Source organism: Sarcophilus harrisii, chromosome X, assembly GCF_902635505.1.
Source record: "Sarcophilus harrisii chromosome X, mSarHar1.11, whole genome shotgun sequence".
Lineage (NCBI taxonomy): Eukaryota > Metazoa > Chordata > Mammalia > Dasyuromorphia > Dasyuridae > Sarcophilus > Sarcophilus harrisii.
The window spans coordinates 73,582,141-73,604,858 of NC_045432.1; positions in this window are offsets into that span (position 1 = coordinate 73,582,141).

Below are 22,718 nucleotides of genomic sequence, written 5' to 3' on the forward strand. Positions count from 1 at the left end.
CTCCTGACTTCAGGGCTGGTGCTCTATCCACTGTGCTACCTACCTGCCCCAGGAAGCTTTTTCTAGCCTTCCTTAATTCTAATGCCTTTCCTGTATTATCTAAAATATATCCAGTCTTGAGCTTGTTTGTACTTGGGCATTTTGCATGCCGGCTCCCCCGTCAGACCGAGTTTCTCGAGATTGTTTTTTGGTCTGTCTTTTTATCCCCAGTGTTTAGCACTTTTAATACAGTAGGCACTGAATGTTTAACAATTCACTGACCATCCCCTCTCCAGGAGGTAGATAATAGGCTTTTTAGCCTGGGTCACGGGGAAGCCTACTTGGTCACAGATCAGTGTTGTCGGGTCTTTCAGAGAGGTCTGTCTTGCCACTGTTGTCAGTATGAAGGACATTGTTTGACTAGGAGAACACTTTGAGAGCTCCACACCTTTGCACAGACTGTGTACCCCTCATTCCTGGAACGTTCCCCTTCCTTATTTAGGCTTTTGGGGGATCTCTGGCTTCTTTCAAGACCCACGTGGAGTACTCTCTTCTCCACAAAGACTGTCCTGATCCTCCTGGTTACCGTCCTCCCGCACTCCTTTCCTTTCTTTAGATTTTGCATGTAATTAGCTGTGTTCTCTGCATGGAACGGAAGCTTCTTGAGGGCAAGGGCTTTGATTTTTGTGTCTGCATTAGCACTTAGCACAAAACCTTGGTGCTTGTTGCACTGTGGTGAATCCCTTGCTGAGCCTCTTCCTCCCTCCTCATCCGGGGGCAGTGCTCTGTGAGCTCACATCCATTGCTTGCTTTGAATATCGGCTCATGTAGTACAGGGATTGCTGAAGGTGAGAGCAGGTAGAGTGACCATGACCCTGGCCCGTCCTGTGGAAGCCCCACCTCCTTGAAGCCCCAAGCAGATTGTTTATGGGTGGATAGATAGAAAATTAGAGTTCTCTTCTTATAATTCACTTCAACCCGTGTTAATTGAGTCCTGTACCAAAAGTTGAAGCGAGATACCCTGTCCTCTAGGAGCTTCTGGTCAAGAAGAGGAGATTACCTACCAAAATATGAACCTATTCCAAAAGTAGCTAAGTCCAGTCAACATGGTTTCATTTTTGTCTTTAAATTCAAACCAATAGCATTTATTAAAGTTCTAGTTACGGCGACTAGGTGGCCCTGTGGTGGATAGAGTCCTGGGCCTGCAGTCGGTCTTCCTGAATTCAAATCTGGCCTCAGATATTTCCTTACTGTGTGACCCTGGGTAAGTCACTTCACCCTGTTCGCCTTACATCAGTAAAATGAGCCGGAGAAGGAAATGGCAACCCGCTCTAGTATCTGCCGAGAAAACTCCAAATGGGCTTGTTGAACAGTCAGACATGACTTGAAAAATGCTGACTGAAGGTGATGGGCCAGGCCCTGTCCTAGGTGCTGGAGCTACAAAGACCAAAATGAGACATTTTCTGCTTGAAGGCTGTTCGGGGGCACCACAGTGCACAGGGTGCTGGACTTGGAGTTGAGGCCCTGAGTTCAAGTTCAGCTTCAGAATTTAACAATTCTAGGAAAGTCATTTAATCTCCATATGCCTTGGTTTCCTCAGTTCCAAAATGGGGAGTCTGCTTCCTGAGCTTGTGAAAATAAAAGGAGGTGCTCTTTATAAAGCATGTAGCATCATGCCTGGCATGTAGCAGGTGCTTACTAAAGGCTCACTCCTTCCTTCCTTTAAGGAGCTTGTTGTACTTGGAGTTTTTCTACTTTCATGGCAAGTATAGAGTTTTTGAGTGAAATTGAATCGAGTCTGTGTGGGCTTGATACCCGTGTGGAGGCTGGCTATTGATTGCCCTAGAAGGGCAGGGAAGGTGAGGGATCCTTATGAGCTGGACTGGAATGGAAGAGAATACTCATAAAGGGACCTAAACAGACCCTGAGGAATGGGTAGGGGTTGGGTCCCTGGGAAGATGGGCCTCCTAATTTAGCCCTCCAACTGACAGTGACTTGAAAAGCTGGGAGGCTGCCGCTATAGAAGGGTGCCAAGTGCCATCTTCTCAAGGCCATGGCCAGCTGAACTTTTTGATTGGGCCTGACTGGGCCCGTGACAGCCCAAAAAGCTTTTTACCATCGCTTTAGAGCAGGATTTGTTCCTCCAAAGATCTCTATTGTAGGCACTTGAAGGCAAGGAAAGCAGACCCTCTTTTCTCTGACTCTATTTTCCTTGTAACGTTATTACTCCAGAAGGACTCCCAGGAAATCAGAGCATTTTGCTTCAGGGCTAATATTCTTACTGTTCTAGGAGGGAAGAAGGCATTGAACATGGTGACTCATTTCCCCCATTTTCTGGGCCTCCACATGAGCTTTTGCCAGCAGGGGAGTTCAACTAAATGGTGGTTTTGTTAAAACTAGAAGAGAAAAAAACCCCTCTTCTCTTTATTTATTGGAGGCATTTTTCTAACCCTGCTTAGAGACAGAACCAGTCTAGTGACGGTATCAAGTACATATATTTCAGTGACAGCCCACCCTCACCCCTTTTTTCATCTCTTGGGCTCACACCTAACCCACGTCCCTTAGGTGCCCTGTGCCTCTGGTCTCTTGATTTCTTGCACCACCAAAACCTGCTGTGAGGTGAGATTCCATGAACCCATTCCTATGCATGGCCAAATGGGTAATGAGGTGATCCCCTCGAGCAGATATTTGTGTTCAGTGGGAAAATCGGGGAAAATCTTGAGTGGTAGAATTTCATGCGGCAGCAAAGGTGTGTCAGGGCCAGTGGGGGCTAAGGGGCCTAGCACAACTCAACCAGGCTTAAACACAGGCTAAACCATAGGCAATGCTGGCTGTTAAGTGCTGGGAATCGAAAGGCCCAAAGGACCAAAACCAGTCCTACCTGCAAGGAGCGTAGACAACAGCCTGCTTTGCCAAGCCACCCTTGTGCTTCGCTTCCATTGCTCACTGCACGGCGGCCAGAAGGGGGTCATCCTTGCAGTGACCAGTGACTGGCTAAGTCTGTTTCTACAAACTTGGGCTAGGACCCTTGTGGGCTAGCTGTTTCTATCACTTGGCTTTTTTCTTCAGATCCGTTTCCTTAGGCCAGTTCCTAGTTAATTAAACCCAGCCTGCATGGAGCAAGTACCTACTGTGTTGGATTTCATTTGAATTAATGAGGGAACTTAAACCCAGTATTTGGAGTTCCCATGCCAAACAAGTCAGCTCTTCCTCCAATGATTGAATCATGTCATTGTCACCTCAGAGTTACTGTGGAGAGAAATGGAGTAAAGGGCTGGGGGGGCTCCCAACTAGCCCCCTTAATCTCCCTGCCTCTTCTTTTCATTCGTCAGTGCCCCAGGAGAGAAGAATTTTGGAAGTGACTGTGCGTTGTGGCCCATCTTCTCTATAGCCGCCTACTATGTCATTGTGAGCATTTGAGGTGCTGTCCTCAGCTCCCGGCTTTTCTCCCTCAGAGATACACGTACCCTTTGCAGATGATCCCCAAGTCTCCAGCTCTAGCTCTCACTCTTCTAAGCTCCAGACTCACTTGTCAGCTCAAGCTGGTTGAATCATCTTCCTCCTTAAGCCACCTCCTCTCTGCCATTTCCCAGTCCCTCTTAATGGTACCACGAGCATTTCACCTTTTTTCCTCAATAGTATTTTCTTTTTCCAATTACATGTAAAGATAGTTTCCAACATTCGTGTTTTTTTTTTGGGGGGGGTTAATTTATTTATTTTTAATTTTTTTATTATTATAGCTTTTTATTGACAGAACATATACATGGGTAATTATTCAACATTGACCCTTGCAATCACTTCTGTTCCAACTTTTCCCCTCCTTCCCTCCACCCCCTCCCCTAGATGGCAGGCAGTCTCATACATCAATATTCATTTTCATAAGATTTGGGGTTCCCAATTTTTTTCTCCCTCCCTCCTTCCCTTCCCTCCCCACTCCCCAAGACAGCCAGCAATCCGATACAGTTATACATGTACAATCATTTTAAACATATTTCCATATTAATCACGTTGAGAAAGAACAATTGGAACCAAAGGAAAAAACCATGAGAAAGAAAAGATTAATGAATTGGGCTTGCAACTAAAAAAACTAAAAAAAGACCAAATTAAAAACCCCCAATCAAATACTAAATTGGAAATTCTAAAATTAAAAAGAAATTAAAAATATTGAAAGTAAAAAAACTATTGAACTAATTAATAAAACTAAGAGTTGGTTCTATGAAAAAGCCAATAAAATAGATAAGCCTTTGGTAAATCTGATTAGAAAAAGGAGGGAGGAAAATGAAATTAGTAGTCTTAAAAATGAAAAGGGAGAACTTTCCACCAATGAAGAGGAAATTAGAGAAATAATAAGGAGTTATTTTGCTCAACTTTATGCCAATAAATTTGATAACCTAAGTGAAATGGATGACTACCTCCAAAAATATAGACTTCCCAGACTAACAGAGGAGGAAGTAAATTGCTTGAATAGTCCCATTTCAGAAAAAGAAATAGAACAGGCAATTAAACAACTCCCTAAGAAAAAATCCCCAGGACCAGATGGATTTACATGTGAATTTTACCAAACATTTAAAGAACAATTGGCCCCAATGCTATATAAATTATTTGATAAAATAGGGAATGAAGGAGTCCTACCAAATTCCTTCTATGACACAGACATGGTACTGATACCTAAACCAGGTAGGCTGAAAACAGAGAAAGAAAATTATAGACCAATCTCCCTAATGAATATTGATGCTAAAATCTTAAATAAGATATTAGCAAAAAGACTACAGAAAATCATCTCCAGGATAATACACTATGATCAAGTAGGATTTATACCAGGAATGCAGGGCTGGTTCAATATTAGGAAAACTATCAATATAATTGGCCATATTAACAACCAAATTAACAAAAACCATATGATCATCTCAATAGATGCAGAAAAAGCATTTGACAAAATCCAACATCCATTCCTATTAAAAACACTTGAGAGTATAGGAATAAATGGACTTTTCCTTAAAATAATCAGCAGCATCTATTTAAAACCATCAGTAAGCATCATATGTAATGGAGACAAACTGCAACCATTCCCAATAAGATCTGGAGTGAAACAAGGTTGCCCACTATCACCGTTACTATTTAATATTGTATTAGAAACGCTAGCTTTGGCAATAAGAGCTGAGAAAGAGATTAAAGGAATAAGAATAGGCAATGAGGAAACCAAATTATCACTCTTTGCCGACGACATGATGGTATATTTAGAGAACCCCAGAGATTCTACTAAAAAGTTATTAGAAATAATCCACAACTTTAGCAAAGTTGCTGGTTATAAAATAAACCCACATAAGTCATCAGCATTCTTATATATCACTAACAAAATCCAACAGTCAGAGTTACAAAGAGAAATTCCATTTAAAGTAACTACTGATAATATAAAATATTTAGGAATCTATCTGCCAAGGGAAAATCAGAAACTTTATGAGCAAAATTACAGACCACTTTTCACACAAATTAAGTCTGATCTAACCAATTGGAGAAATATTAAATGCTCTTGGATAGGGCGAGCAAATATAATATAGATGACAATATTACCTATTTACTTATTTAGCGCTATACCAATCAGAGTCCCAAAAAACTATTTTAATGACCTAGAAAAAATAACAGCAAAATTCATATGGAAAAACAAAAGGTCATGAATTTCAAGGGAATTAATGAAAAAAAAATCAAATGAAGGTGGCTTAGCTGTACCAGATCTAAAATTATATTATACAGCAGCAGTTACCAAAACCATTTGGTATTGGCTAAGGAATAGATTAGTTGATCAGTGGAATAAGTTAGGTTCAAGGGATAAAACAGTCAACAAATATAGCAACCTAGTCTTTGACAAACCCAAAGACCCCAGCTTTTGGGATAAGAACTTACTGTTTGATAAAAATTGCTGGGAAAATTGGAAACTAATATGGCAGAAACTAGGCATGGATCCACACTTAACACCGTACACCAAGATAAGTTCAAAATGGGTTCATGACCTAGGCATAAAGAATAAAATTATTAATAAATTAGAGGAACACAGGATAGTTTACCTCTCAGACCTGTGGAAGGGGAAGGACTTTATGACCAAAGCAGAACTAGAGATCATTACTGATCACAAAATAGAAAATTTCGATTATACCAAACTGAAAAGTTTTTGTACAAACAAAACTAATGCAGACAAGATTAGAAGGGAAGCAATAAACTGGAAAAAATATTTTTACAGTCAAAGGTTCTGATAAAGGCCTCATTTCCAAAATATATAGAGAATTAACTCTAATTTATAAAAAATCAAGCCATTCTCCAATTGAAAAATGGTCAAAGGATATGAACAGACAATTCTCAGATGAAGAAATTGAAACTATTTCTAGTCATATGAAAAGATGCTCCAAATCATTATTAATCAGAGAAATGCAAATTAAGACAACTCTAAGATACCACTACACACCTGTCAGATTGGCTAAGATGACAGGAAAAATAATGATGATTGTTGGAGGGGATGCGGAAAACTGGGACATTGATGCATTCTTGGTGGAGTTGTGAACGAATCCAACCATTTTGGAGAGTAGTTTGGATCTATGCTCAAAAAGTTATCAAACTGTGCATACCCTTTGATCCAGCAGTGTTACTACTGGGATTATATCCCAAAGAGATTATAAAGAAGGGAAAGGGACCTGTATGTGCACGAATGTTTGTGGCAGCCCTTTTTGTAGTGGCTAGAAACTGGAAACTGAATGGATGTCCATCAATTGGAGAATGGTTGAATAAATTGTGGTATATGAATATTATGGAATATTACTGTTCTGTAAGAAATGACCAACAGGATGATTTCAGAAAGGCCTGGAGAGACTTACACGAACTGATGCTGGGTGAAATGAGCAGGACCAGGAGATCATTATATACTTCAACAACAAGACTATATGATGACCAGTTCTGATGGACGTGGCCATCCTCAGCAAGGAGATCAACCAAATCATTTCCAATGGAGCAGTAATGAACTGAACCAACTATGCCCAGAGAAAGAACTCTGGGAGATGACTAAAAAACATTACATTGAATTCTCAATCCCTATATTTATGCCCACCTGCATTTTGGATTTCCTTCACAAGCTAATTGTACAATATTTCAGAGTCTGATTCTTTTTATACAGCAAAATAATGTTTTGGTCATGTATAGTTATTATTTATCTAATTTATATTTTAATGTATTTAACATCTACTGGTCATCCTGCCATCTAGGGGAGGGGGTGGGGGGTAAGAGGTGAAAAATTGGAACAAGAGGTTTGGCAATTGTTAACGCTGTAAAGTTATCCATGCATATAACCTGTAAATAAAAGGCTATTTAAAAAAAAAAGAGAAAGAAAAAAAAAGCAAAAAGTGTTTTTCAATCCACATTCAGCCTCCATAGTTATTTCTCTGGATGTGGCTGCCATTTTCTAGCCCAAGTCTATTAGAATTGTCTTGGTTCATTACTGCATCTCTGAGAAAAGCTAAGTCTATCATAGTTGACCACCACACAATCTTACTCTTATACCACCTCCATTTTCAGTCACTCAGACTCAAAACCTCCAAGTTCTTCTCAACTTCTCCCTCTCTTCAGAACCAAATAATCCTTAAAGATAGTCGGTTCCTCCTTCCCTTCCATCCTGGCTGACTTCACTCTAGCTCTGCCCTTCTTCACTTCCTGCGTGGAGCATTTCAGTGATCTCCGTACTCGACTCTTGATTTCCAGAATCTCCCCTTTTACCTCATCCTGGGCAAACTAATCAGCCAAGAAAACGATGGAGGAAAGTCTTTAGTTGTTATTAATCTCCTTGAATATCTGTAGATTCCCTTTCACACCCTCAACTCATTTCACTGTTTGGGGAGCCAACCTTTCAAATAAAATCCTGTGATTTTATCCCAAAAACAGGCAAAAAATCCCCAATAGGATCAAATCAGAGGGATTTTGGTCAAATGTAGAAACTGAACTTGACAAACACTCCTCACATCAACATTCTCAGATCCTAAACCGCTCTCTTCTAGAAAGCACTTTAACGATGCTTGTTTTAACAAAGAATTCTGATTTGCATTTGGGAGGAAGTATAGTTAATTGCAAGAAAATTCTGAAATAGAAAAGCTATGGAAGCCACCTCCACAGTGATATTTTAAGATGGTGGGATACACAATATAATTGAAATGAATTTTCTTTTGCAAATCTATTGTTTTCAGTGATGTCATTTTGAATTATTTAATTCTAAAGATGTTTCTGTGTAAAAGCATGTAGCCATTCCTGCCAGTGTTTAACACTGCAATGTTATTATGCAACTTCTCAACCAGAAGAGCTCTGAGTGACCATCTAATTTAGCCCCTTTATTTGACCATTCATTCATTCATTCAATGGTCTTTTCTCTGTTTTTTTTTTTCCTCCCTGGATCCAAAGAGACTTCTTTGCTTGTTCTATTTATTTATTTATTTATTCATTCATTCATTTATTGATTGATTGATTGATTGCTGAGGCAGTTGAGGTTTAGTGACTTGCCCAGGGTCATGCAGCCAGGAAGCGTTAAATGTCTGAGGCCACATTTGAACTCTGGTCCTCCTGACTTCAGGGCCGGTGCTCTAACCACTACACCAATTAGTTACTCCCTTCATTTGTTTTTTAAAATAAATTTTATGGATAACTTTTGGGTGATGATGAAAATTTATGGATATATCTTCCTGGTCCTGCATCCTCACTCCCCATATTGAATCTTTCCTTGAAAGAAGCGAAAAGTAGTGATCAGTGACCTCGTCCAACAGTGTTTGCAATATCCTGCCCTAATAATCCCCTTTGCCAAGAGGACCAAAGGAACTTGAAATGAAGAACTTAAAGGAGTGTCAGAGTCTGTCTGTAGTGCAACCCCTTCCCTCTCCCTTTTACAGGTAAGAAAACAGGGGACTTGTCAAAGGTCACACAGGAGGCAGGTTTCCTCACCTCTATGACTGTTACTGATTTTTCAGTTACTCATAGTTGGGCTTCATTTTAGTGATCTTTTCATTGACATCACTATCATTGTTGAATATTGTGTTCTTTGGGTTATGATTACTTCACTCTGTGTCATTTCATACAGATCTTCCCACATTTCCTTGAATTCCCCATAGCTATAGTTCCTTAAAGTATACTCTTCAATGCCATTCTATTAATGTCTATTCAATTATTCCCCGACCAAGGGACACTCACTTTGTTTCCAGTTCTTTAGTACTCCTTGGAGTAAAGATCTAGTAGTGATATTGTTACAAACCTTTCAGCTTCCAGAGGTGAAAAGTCAGTGAAGGGAAATGCCTTGCCCAGGTCATACCGTGAGTTAACAGCGCAGCCAGGACTTGGAGCTGACCTTGGCTTGACTTCCAGTTCAGTCTCCTTTCCACGTGATACCTTATTTCATTAATTCCAGTTTTCAGTCTTCAAGTAGCATTGTTCCTTTCCTATATACCCTCCCTTCCATACCTGCTCTACAAAGTCTGTCTGACATGTTTATAAATTATAAAATTATTTGAATAGATCAGTTTGTAAACCTTATCACTGACCATAGTCCCATGAAGATTTAATAGAATTGGGAGCTTTGGAGTGGTGCTCCAGAGTCTTTTGAAAGACATATGCTGGCCATGAAGAAAGAAAGAGGGGAAGAATAGAATAGCTTTTCCGGGAGTGGTGAAAGAAAACAAAGAGAAATCATTTTGACATCATTGATGCAGCATGGCATAAGTTGATGGGGTACTGGAGTTGGAGTGAGGAGGCCTGAATTTGGTTTCCACCTCAGACACTAGTTACCAGTTGTATGACCCCATGGAAATCACTCACCCTCTCTGTGCTTCAGTGTAGAGAAGGTTTGACTCATTGGTTTCCTAGGTTTCTTCTAGCTCTAGAAACCCGACCCAATGTTCCTGTTTTTGTTTCAACAAATTTTGAGGAATGGCTAATATGTAGACATTCAGAGCTTGCAAACTGCTCACCTGACTCTATTTGCAACTCCCTGTTTCTCTCAGGGACAGTTCACTTACATCTTACATCATTTTAGTGGAGTACTGATTGTGACTGGTTAATTTGCAGTGGAAAATAGCACCCCACTCGTCCTCCCCAAAGCATTCCCATAAGATATGCTGTTTCTGACTTCAGTCTCCTTTCATTGCCAAAATCAAATCTTTATTTGGATCCCCCACTGGAAATAATGGCTTTAGCCTCAGATGACATTCATATGTTTTTTCTGGGGGAAAAACACCACCACCACCAAAACAAAAACAGAAAACCAACAATAGTTCCATTAGGCTGGTTGGAGAGGCAATGATGGGCTCCAGCTGGTTTTCGTTTGGGGGTTCATTTCAGTTCCCTAGGGAAAAATACGGTCCCAAGACTGCCTAAACGAGCTGACAGGCAGCTTCATGAGCCAAAAAGCTATTGTGAGGAAGTTCGCTCTTTTCAGTGGGAGAGAACTGATTAATAAGACAGTAATCACCATGTTTGGTACCAGAAACCATGCATTATATTATATTATATATTATATGATATCCTACTTTAGGGATTCAAACTGGCTCTCAGTCTATAGACAGTGAAGATCAGGGGGGCCATGACTGAACCCACCAGGGAATGAACAACTAACTCCAGCAGGTCAAGGGGCTGTGGCAGACTCAGAGATGAAAATGGAGGGGAAAGCAAAGTAGCCAAAACAGGTTTTCTGAGGAGAGAAAACCAAGAAATGGAGAGTTAAATAAAGTCAGCGATCAGATACCCTGCTCCGCTTTCAGCACCATGGACAGAGAACAGACAGAAAAATAAGGGTCTTAACATGAGTCATTTCTTCAGTAAAAGAGAGTGCTGAACTGGGTCTAACTGATCTGACATCATTGTAGACATTTGGGGAAAGATGGTATTGAAGAGACTTGAGGAGGAGGAGCTTCTTGCCAGTAGAGAAGAAAATGTAAATGATTATAGCCCTGGGCAGATTTGGTTGCTTGGAGAGAATGATTCAAATCCAAGATACCCACTTGAGTTTGGGAAGGAAGTGGTGACGTTGTTTGGGATCCCCAGGAGCCATTGCTCATGCGGGCCTTTTTGTTGGTTTCTTCCAGTAAATAAAACCTTGGGGAGATAGCCATGGGTACACAAATCTAATGTAAGTGCAAGGAACTCTCCCAAATGATTTGTTTTAGAAGCCTGCTGTCTTCATTATTAGTGGGTCATAAATGGGTCACCAGCCTCAATTTAGAAATCTTTTTGTTTGCACAAAGATTTTTCTTGTAATGCTATTTTCTGCCCTCTAGGTCAGATAAAGAGAAGGGCTGCGTGTGCAATTACAGCAGCTCTGAAATTTTGTTAACTGCTGAGAAAAAAAGGGAAATGGAGAAAAGGGAAATGGGCAGTTTTGCAATGCCAGGTAGCTGCCACAACAGTGAGGCTAAAGCAGCCCAGAAACGAGCATCATCTAGTGGGTGCTCGGTCTTAGCAAGTACAGAGATGCACCGGTCCACGGCCACGTTGCTTTAGAATACAGGCTCATTTGCAAAACGTGACAGAAGTGGATGTTCAAATATTAGGAGTGTCCGTGGCTCACCACACAGTCAATAGTGCTGGAGAGAGGGACAAGACCCACAGAAAGATTTTCATGATACACAAGTAAGAAACTTTATCCCAAGGTTATAGATGGAACTGGTGGGATAACAAATAGATGGGAAATAGATCAGGGATGCCAGTGTTGCAACACAGTTTTAAAGACATGGAGGGATTCATTTTAAGGCCCAGAAGATTCCAAAGCATGAAAAAAGATCATTCTGATGACCATTATCACCAGCACCCAAAGGCAAAGGAAAAGATATTAAGAGACTCTTGTCTATATCTCTACTTTCTAATTTCTAGAAAATACTGATAAAAATGGTCTATGAATATATAATAGCTGTGGTGAAAATAGAAGGATACAGAAAGGCTTTCATAGATGATTTTCCATAACACACTCACATATTCAGAAACCATTAGTTGACTAAAAGGTACATGGAATACATGTTCTAACTCTAGGTTCTTTTAGCCTCACACATCAGAAGCAAAGAGAACCTCACTATTTCCATACACAGATGCACAAAGTATTGGCAACAAGTCAATTGAATTAGCATTCCTCGTGTGAGGAGGCAAATATGACCTCAAAAGTAGCGCTCAAGATTGGGTAGGATAGGACCCGTCACTAGAACATGATAGTGGAATAACAGAGGAGTTCTGAGGGGATAGAATTACATATTCAGAAGGTATGCTCATGAGGCAATAAAGGTGCGAAAGGGGGAAGCATAGTGAAAATCAGGCAGAAATGGAACCAATATTATCAAGATATTGTGCTACAGGCTACCAAATCACTAAGAAATTTGCAGACTTGGGACAGAGTGATGATACAAATGATACATGATATAAAGCTGGTACTGAATCAAGTGATGAGGCACTTGAATTATTGAGATATCTACTGAAGTGTTCTCTCACTCCCTCCTTCCCTTCCCCCCCCACTCTCCAGAAATGGAATAATTAATAATTTCTCGACTCGTCTTTTTTAAAGAAAAAAATTAACAAGAACTGCTGGAAAAAACAAAATAGCAGTCTTCTAGAAAATAGATTTATATCAGTTTTTATTCTATATAACAGTAAATTCTACATGGATGAACGAGTTAAATATAAAAATGTCTCTCATTAAAATTTTGAGGTGATATCTCTCACATCTGCGGGTGATAAATTTATAACTAGCCATTACAGAGAGAAAATGGACTACTTGAGCCAGATCTTTTAAAAAATCCATTTCAGAAGCAACTTTTATTCATCTATAATAATTAGAGATAATATATAGTGAAAAAAAATTGTGTGAAAAATATGATAAAGCCTTGGTTTGCTTAATATAATTTTATTCTTCAAAAGGAGAGAAAATCAACAAGAACTGTTAGAATTAAGAGTAATAGGGTATATTGGTAATGGAGATTCGGTATAAAGAAAACCTGCTTAAAAATCAGGGGACTTGATGGCACATAGGATGAGGATTCTCATAGAATGAGAGTAGCATTTGTATGGGCAAGAAGAATGGAAAGGGAGAGAGTCAACAGCATTTTTAGAATATTTTAATATCGTTATTTTTTTTAATCTTGAATTTTCCCTCCTGTTTTTGCATCTCAGTAAAGTCTGTAAATCTTCTTCCCCATTCCCTCTAGAATAGACCCATATTTTTTAACAAAGCTAAACACTGAGGCAAAAACACCCAAAGGTAACCACGGCTGTTTATGTATCTGGTATTCTATCCCAGTAACCCCTCACTTCTCAGTTAATTATCTTCTGGGATCATGATTGGGTCTTCATTTCCTCAGAGCTCAACTTCCTGTTGCTGTTGATTGCACATCATTATTGTAGTCATTTGTTTTCCCATTGATTCTGTTGATTTTCCTTTACTGCATCAGTTCATAGTCATTGCTTAAGGTACCAGTTGGGCCTTTTCCTCAGCTTCAATCAATGAACATATATTTTGTTTCCAGTTTTTTGCTACCTTAAGCAGTTTTGAAGGTACTTTTTCAAAATTTAAACTTTTTAATTACAATTGTATGGGGAATTTAAAAAGTTTACGAAGCACTTTTCTCACAGTAACTCTGTGATGTCCAAAAAAGTATTTATGTCCCCATGTTACAGATGAGGACGTTGAGGCTCAAAGAGCCTTGCCCAGAGCGACATCGCTAACTTCAGAGCCAGGGATCAAGTCTATGTCTTCTGACTCTAAGAACACTGCTTCCATTCACTCTGCCAATCCTCGTGGCCCCTAGGAAGTGCTCCATGTATGTTTTTGGACTTCCTGCCTACCTGATCATGACCTATGTGAAGGCTAGTGAGAAGCCCATCCTGGTGGGAGCCCAGAACTGAAAGCAGTGTTTTTGGACCAATGCGTCACTCTGGATGCACTTCTGGGAACAAGGAACCTCAACTGGCCCCATTCTGCAAGACACTTGGATTCTGGAATTCTGTGTGGGGATGCTCTCCCTATCCCTTCTGCTCCCCTTCAGCTTAGTTGATGGAAACTATGTAGAGTATATGCCTGAGGGAGGAGAACTGGGATGTTTATTAATAGACACTGGTAATTAAGATCTCTCTCAGAAGCATTGCCTTAACTCCAACCCTCTTGGGAATGGAGTCCTTTAGGGGTGACTGCCCATTCTCTGGGGGAAGGAAGAACTTTTTCCTAGCCATGATTTCACAGGAGCATGTTTGGGGCTTGAAACATAAAAATCCCTATACATAGTTTTATTTTTATTACATCCCTGTATGAGAGTTACGCTCTAAGATCAATGTAGTTTGGCCAGAAGTCATAAAAGAAATCATAAAAAGAAAGACTAAATATCATTTACACAGGTCAGTAACAACAATAAAAATAATCTACTACAGTCCTAGAGAACAATCCCAGCCTATCGTACCCAGAGGCTTCAGCATCTATGACATGAATCTTAGGATTCTAGATTTAGAACTGGAAGGGATCTGAGACCAAATCCCTCCTGTTTAGGAGGAGAAACTGAGGCCCACAATGGTGGAGTGATGTGCCCAGGATCATCCAGCTATTAAGAACATAAGGCAGGATTTGTAGCCGAGATTTCCTAATTCCCAGCTCAAGGCTTGAACAACTACATCAGAATCTCTCTCCAGCCATTCATCTGGCATTTGTTGGGTTGCCGAGTCATTCATTTTCAGGAGGTTTTGCTTATGAATAGCCCATAGGTTTCTGGAAGCCTGATGCTGTAGAGAACTAATTCCTTTCTGATCTCATGGTGTTGGGGTCCCCAAGCCAGGGATGGTACGTGAGTAACAACATGGCAATAATTCTGCGATAGGGCAAAGGCAGCAAAACTTCCCAGAAAGGCCTTATCATCTCCTTGCTTGGTTGAGGCACAGACCTTGTTCTTGGGGCCTTTATAGCTGGCTGGAGCTCCGGGAAACTGAAGGATTGGAATTCCAGAGGGGACACCAATGAAAAATCATTTTCAGTGACCTCGATTTGAGTTGGGAATGTCAGTGATACCAAAACAGGTTAAATTGAGAGAGGGGAAGAGTCGAGGTGACTTGGCAAAACTGTGAAGTAGGGGAACTTTGCCACCTTCCTACCTCCCCTTCCAGTGCATCTAGCTCTTGATGTCACCACTGGCCTTGTTTGTCCCCTCAGCATTTCATTCTTAAGAACTTCCTGTTCTCTCGACCAAATCTCCCTTGTAGAGTTTCAGGCCATCACATCTGCCCTCTCGTTCTTCTGGATGCCCAAATCCATACAGGGGTGTGTGGCAGACCATACCTGACCTTCCCCTTCTTTGTTAAGGATTCAAAGATCCCTCCATGGTATAGAGCACTGATATGGGAAAGAGCAAAAGTGGAGGATGATTTGACATAGAAAGGTGCCAAGTCTATGAAACACTGTCTTGCTGGAACATCTTGGACTCTCTTCTCTCATTGTGCCTCAAAGACCACCATGGCCAAAGCTCTAGGGGTTTTGGGACTCTTCCCCATTCCACTTCAGACAAGTTGTCTGCTGCCCTGGCTTGGGGGTAGGCTCCTTCCCTGATACTGGAGGTGCTGGCTGATGCTCCTGGCCTGGGGGACAAATGGCTAGCCTGCTCTTTGCTTATTGGTCCCACCTCCCCGTTTATGCTCCTATCCATGAGTATCTCAAGGGAAGTTGAGTCACTTTTCCTTGTGAGGGCCAAACCGTGATGAGTGAGGGCCTCCTGTTTTTCTCCTTGAATCTAGTTCTTTTGCAAAGTTCCCTCTAAGCCCTGCAGTGGACCGGAATGAATGTATTGAGTGGATCAGTGGAGGGATGAGAGAGTTTGGGGAGTGATACCTCCCGTGGATATTACAGGGAGGATCAATCAGTGTGGGCATTTAAGGAAGTGAATGATTTCGACAAGAGGAGATTTATGTTTTCTAAACCTGATGGAAGGAGCCGATGGGTAAAGTTGGCTAGTAAGACCACTGTGGCATCTGGGAAGGGCGAATGGACAAGGAAAGGTGAGTTTAAGCTGGATTCCGAGCACTTGAAATGCCAAGCTAAGGACTTGGTTTGAATTGTTTCCTGCAGACACTGGAGAAGCATTGAAGGCTCCGGAGAGGCAGCTGGTGGATTCAGTGGATAGGATACTGCATGTGGGGTCAGGGAAACCTCAAGTCCAATCCTGCCTCACTTACTAGCTTGGCAACTCGGGCAAATCACTTCACCTGCCGCTGATGCTTCAGTTTTCTCATCTGTCAAATGGGGATTATAATGGCACCGTTCTCCCGGGGTTGTTGGGAGAATCAAATGAAATAATATTTGTAAATTGCTTTTGCTAACCTTCGGGTGCCATATCGATACTTAAAAATAATGATGCTTATCATACATATGCATCAGTAAGATGATTTTTGGCCCCTGGGGGGGATCAGAACAGGGACAAGCCGCCTGGGATAAGCAGGACAGTTAAGATACGGGTGTTCTGCCAAGGAGGTTTCCCAGGTTGTTGTCACCGAGCCCCCAAGGGAGATGAGGAAGAGGCCACGGATGGTAGCAGGAGGTCAGAGGACACTGATAAGCCAGCACAAGGCCTCCTTCTGGGTAACTGAGGCCGACAGGCTCTTGTGACTGCTCTGGCTTCTGGTTGCATATGTGGCTCTTATCTACCACATAGGGTGGCAAGGGTCAGGCTCATCTAATTGCTTTCCTCCTCTGATGTCCTAGGCCTGGTACCAGACAGGTGGCAGGACAGCTTGGGGAGGGGCAGGTAATAAATTCTGTTATGGACGTGTTGCGTGTGAGGTGGGTGCTGGGGGGCCAGCCGGAGGGAGATGCTCAGTTAGTTGGTGGAGATGTCCATTGGGGCGTGCAACCTCAGGAGAGGGACTTCCATGATGCTGATTGCTCAGAAAGCCCTCTGGGGAAAAGGCCTCTTGCACTTCCTTTGGGGACTTAGCTCTTCCTCCATCCTTTGCTGGGGGCAAATCACACACACTGTCAAAGTGAGGGAAAGTTATGCATAATGTATAGTGCAGCCGGCTAGATGCGGACACTCACAGTCCAGCTCCCGTGGGCCCCTGGGACATTGCCGTTATTGAGCAAAATCCCTAAATGTCTTGTCTTCCCATGTTAGGCTGAGGCCTTCTCGAGGCCTTCTTGTCAGAGCCAATCACCACAAGCTTCATTCATGTGCTGCATTTCCTGCTGTTTCCCTCAAATAGCAGACCCTAGAATATAGCCACAACACCTACTCTCTGCAGCTGTTCAGATGAAACCGCCTATTTTATTTTTTCGCTTGGAAACTTTGGCCCGTAGAAGGTAGCATGTGATCCCTGTTAATGATTTCCAGTTCTGGGCTTTGGGGAAGAGAAAGCATTTTGCTAGATCCCGTTGTTTTGGGGATGGGATGCCGGAAACTTGCACTGAATCCAAACTGTGGATATCCCACAGGGCAGGGGAAGCATGTATGGCGGGTATACATGGGGGATGGTACATGTGTAGGAGATCCCCACGGAGCTGCATGGCCAGAAAAGAAGGTGGGGGGCTCACACAAGCCAAGCGAATGAGAACAACTGGAGAGTCGGAACATATTGGGTGACCCCCCCCAAGAGGATTTCCCCAGAGCTGTCCACTGCCATCCACCCCCATGAAAAGTATGCCACTCCAACTGATCCACAAACGTTGATCAAGTGCCTACTGTGTGCCACATAACAACAAGAGACATCCCGCCTGTCCCCTCTCCTTGGCGTTTCGAGTCATCTTAGAGGGAACTTCTGAATGGTGGAACTGAAACCTACCACTCACCAATGACAGGTAGCCACTCACCATCTCTTTTCCAAAAATGTATTGATGTCTTTTGTTTTTCTGTGATGGTCATTTCTGGAAATAACCCCCCTCCCCTGCCCTGGCTTACAACTGAACCATCCCTTGTAACAAAAAAAATGAAACAAAAATACCAATAGAGAGCCCATCCGGGGAAATGTTGAAGGCATTCTCCCCTAGGGGGTCCCCCAGCACTCTGCCCAAAGACAACATTCTCTTTTCCTGGAGTGTCCCTGATGACTTTCTTCACTATTAGATATTATTTTTTTCCCTGGGCAATGTGCTGCTTTTCTCATCGTCCCTAACCTCTGAAGAATCTCTTCTTTCTAGGGAAGGGTCCCTAACGAGTGCCCAAAGAGTTTGCTCTCATGTGCCTGTGGTTTGCAGGTCTCAAACCTGTCTCCTTCCTCACCCTGCACTATAGTAGTCTGCCTGTATTTCAGGAGGCAAGTCTCCTCATGTATGGAGATCCAGGATGCTGGTCTATCCCCAGGCAGCTATCTGGTCATTTCTCTCAGGAGAAATTCCCTAATCTTTCTTTCTTATCCCCTTCTAGCACAACCTCCTGGAAGGGTAATTCCCTGTATCAGTGGAAGTTATCACTGTCAGATCATCCAGAAATATTCTCCATCCACCTCAAAGCCTCAAGGTGACCAAGACATCAAGGAACACAGGAAAAAGAGTCCCCAGGTCAGCTCTGTCCTGAAGGAAGGCTCAAAGAATGCCTTAGGAGCTAGGGAATGGACTGATGAGCACATAATCATGCGAATAAAGCTTAATTGGGCCTGCCACTTACCAGTCTCCATGAAGCTTTCCGAAGTTGTCTTTTGACAACTTCAATTTTGCATCTTCCATCATTTATTTATTTGTCCATTTATTCATTCATTCACTCATTCACTTAGCCCTATAGCACTTCAGGGGTTGCAGAGCACTTGAAAAACCTGATCCCATTTGATTCTCACCACTGTCCTGTAGTTATATACCCGTTTTTACAGAATAAGCCACTGAGGCCAGAGAGGTGAGTAATTTGCTAGTATCAGAAGGATTTGGTCACGGGTATTTCTGGGTTCCCAGAGCAGCACCCGTCACTACATCGTGCTCTCTTGTATCCATGAGACTCTCCTGTATCCATGAGACTCTCCTGTGATTTGATTGCTCAAATGGAATGATGGCATTAACTACCTGATTGGTAGCAGCACGGTGTGATGCAGGGATTGTCCCTTAATCTATATGGGCCTTAGTTTCCTCTGCTGTAGATGAGGAGGGTTGGACTGTATGACATCTCAGTTACCTTCCAGAGGAAACTTAGGGTTTTATGACCTACTTCCATAGGGATTAGCTCTTTGCATGCTGCCATCAGCTCGAGGAGATGCCCAGGGAAGACTTATCATCCTCTTTTGACAGATGAGCAAAGTGGGGTCCTGAAAGGTGGGGTGACCAGCAGCTGAGGGGAGATGGGAGCTTGGACCTTTGCTTCTCTTTTCATGTTTCTAGTGTCTTTCAATCAGACTTTTTCTGAACAGGTCTAGCTTCTCCCCAGTTTTGGGCACATCTTGGGATCTTTCTCCACTTCAGCTTTGGATATTTTTCTGGGCCTCCCAGAACATTTCTGAAAATAGTCTGGGATAAGATCAAAAACAGGTGTTGGGCCTCGGGAAACTGGCTCCCTTTTAGATGTGATCACAAATCTCAAATTGGAGGCGGTTCTGTGAGCGCCGCAGTGAAAATTGGTCACATGGGCTAAGCTTCTCGTGTGATGAACCTGGCTCGTGGCCACTTCCTTCATTCAATGGGCAAACCCAGAAGCTTCTGACTACATAGAATGGGCACATCTTTATCAGACAACAGAAAGTGTTTAGAAAAGCAAAGACTTTTGTACTTTCATCCAAAGCCAAAACATATATCAGTTATTTTGTTGGCAGAATTATCATTGATTTCCACTGTCTCTCAAATCTTACCTTTAGCCAGCCAGGCCTGTATAGCTGTGGTCCCAGTGTGAGGAAGCGGTCATCCAGATGTCTAATCTCTCTGGAAGGACATGCAGCTACAACACAATCCCAGGGGGGCTACAACTGTAGAGTACATTAGGAGACAACGTGACCTGGAGGATAGAGGACCATATTAAGAGTTCGAGTCCAGCCTTTGACATATACTAGTTGTGTGCCTTTGGCTAAGATAGTGTCTCAGAGTCCCAGGCAGCTCCTTAAGACTAGTTGTTAAGACAGGCCGTCAGTCTTCATGGATGGCAGGCACTCCTATGTTTGGAGTTCCCCATGCTATTGAAATCACAGGTCCAGACTCCCGAATAACCAAACAAAACCACCTCCAATAGCTGCCTCATTCAATTGTTTGGGGGTGGGGGTGTTCAAGTGTCGTATGTGAATGTGAATTATTGTGACTGATCCTGTCCGTGTCCTCAAATGTGTCTTTAGAGTGATGGGGTAGTCTCTGGAGAAGGACACATGCTGCCCCTGAAAGGCTCCTCTACTTGCAATGACGTACCAAGGGTGTCCCCAAGATGCCTTGCTCCATAGGAGTGACGAGTGGATGCTCTTTTCCCGGATGCTTATGTGATTTTAAGTGAGTACACCAAGGAAAGAAATTCATGGGAGGAAAACTTCCCTCTGGAAGCCCCACATAATGTTGCTGCCCCTTCCCATACCTCGGGCACACCTGGATTTGGGCCTTACTCTGTGGACGACCAAAACCATCTAAAAGCACCAGGATCAGCCAGTTTAGTGATCCATAGTAACTCTTCCTCCCTCTTCTTCCTCTCCTCTCTCCTTTAGTGCATGGCAGGCTAGCTTCCAACTCCCCTTACTTCCCCCTGTCTCTTGAATGGGAATCCCTGGCCATGGTGCTGACCACTTCTGGAACAATACTCCTACTTTCCCTGCTTTACCTACATGAAGATTCCCTAAGGTCTCTTCTGCTTTAAATCCTCAGAACCTATCATTTTATTGAATAATAGCAACAAGTTCTCCAGCAAGCATTTGTAGTTGGTGTTAGGATGTATTTTGAGACTTAGATTGCATTCTGGGAGTCCATCACAAGTCAAATCAAATTAGGGAGCTGCCACTGGGAGGACGTGTTTGCTCCAATGCTGAGAACTCAGAGGTGGAAGAGTGAGAAAATGTGGGGTTTTTCTTCCTTTCTTCTCTGTCTCACAGAGAAGTGTAAAAGTTTCATTCTCTCTTCACAGCAAGCAGGCGGTAGCTTAACCATTTATCATCTGAAAGAAAAGAGCTCTGAGTTTGGAATCAGAGGCTCTGGAAACAAATTCTGGCTCACGCTGTTTGTGTGAGCTTGGGCAAGTGACTCCTCCTTTCTTGGTCTCAGTTTCCTTTTCTGTTCATTGTGGATGAGAACACTTGCTTTCCCCCTCACAGAATTATGAGGCTCAATTTTGCAAGCCTTAAGGCCTGGCATAATTATAAGTTATAATTATTATTATTGAGAAGGATACACTTGCCCCTAAAGTCATCCTCATCAACTTCTCTGCGTCATTCGGTACTGCTGACCCCTCTTTTTCTCCTGTATACTCTCTCTTCTCCAGGTTTTGGTGACATAGATTTCTCATGGGTCTCCTCTTCTTGTTCCATCCTCTCACTTCGTAATCTCATCAGGTCCCCTGAGTTCAATTATCAAGTCTCTGCCTATGACTTGTCAGTCTAATCTTTCTCCTGAGCTCCTGCTCCATGGCCCAGACTTCCAATTGGACATGTCAGACTGAAGGTCTCATGAGCATCTCTCAGAGTCAACATGTCTTAAACAGAAGCCAAAGGAGACAGTGTTTTTGGAGTCAATGGACCCAAATTTGAATCTTGTCTTGGCTATTTACTAGCTATGTGACCTCAGACAAGTTCCTTCCCCTCTCTGGGCCTCAATCTTCTCATCTGTAAAATGAAAGGGTCGGACCTCTAAAGGGTCCTTCTCACTCAAAATCTGGCAGTTGTTTCCTAAAATTCACTCTTCCTTTGAGCTGCCGTATCACTACTGAGGGTGCCATCATCTTTTGAGTCACCTAGGACTCCTTGTTTTCAGCCTTGACTGAGGTCACTCAGCCTTCCCCTATACATCCAGTCAGTTGCCAACTCTAATCTTAGTCTCATTCTCCCTCTTTCTCATGTCTGTTCCCTTCTCTCCACCCCCAAGGTCGCCACCTCAGTTCAGGCCCTCTGGTCTCTGCTCTAAGCCATTCCTTCTGTCTAAGCCATTCCTTCTGTACAAATAGCTACCAAAGTGGTCTTCCTGAAATGTAGGTCGGACCATGTCACCCCTCTGCTCGTAACTGTGGCAGCTCCTTATTAATTGAAAGTCAAGTAGAAGTCTGTCAAAAGCATGTTTGCAGACATTTCCTATGAGCACTTGAGCTATGTGTTGTAAAGACAAAAAAAGGCAGAACCAGTCCCTGCCCCCAAGGAACCCACAGTTTAATGAGCTTTAGAACGTGAATCTAGCCCGGAACGTAGCAGTTCTGTGCACAACAGTCATGTCAGAGAAGGTTTTAGCAGCTGGGGGAGGTATCGTGAAAGGCTGCCTGCAGGAGGTTGCGTTTGAGTTGCATCTCAAGAGGGAAAACGTTTCAGGACTTTGGGACAAGTGGGGTTAGTGAACAGAGATAGCTCAGAGAGTGTGGAGGGAACGGCCAAGTAGAAGGCTGGAGAAGGGGGGGGGCTCTGTTTGAAGAGCCCCAGTCCCAAACAGAAAAGTTCTGGATTTATTAGGGAGTCAGTGTGTGTGTGTGTGTGTGTGTGTGTGTGTGTGTGAGAGAGAGAGAGAGAGAGAGAGAGAGAGAGAGAAAGGGTCAGATTTGCCAGCTGTGTAGAGGATGAATTGGAGTGGGCAGACTGGATGTTGAAAGACCAGTTGGGAGGCTCTTACAATGTCCAGGGGAGAGACAATGAAGGTCTGA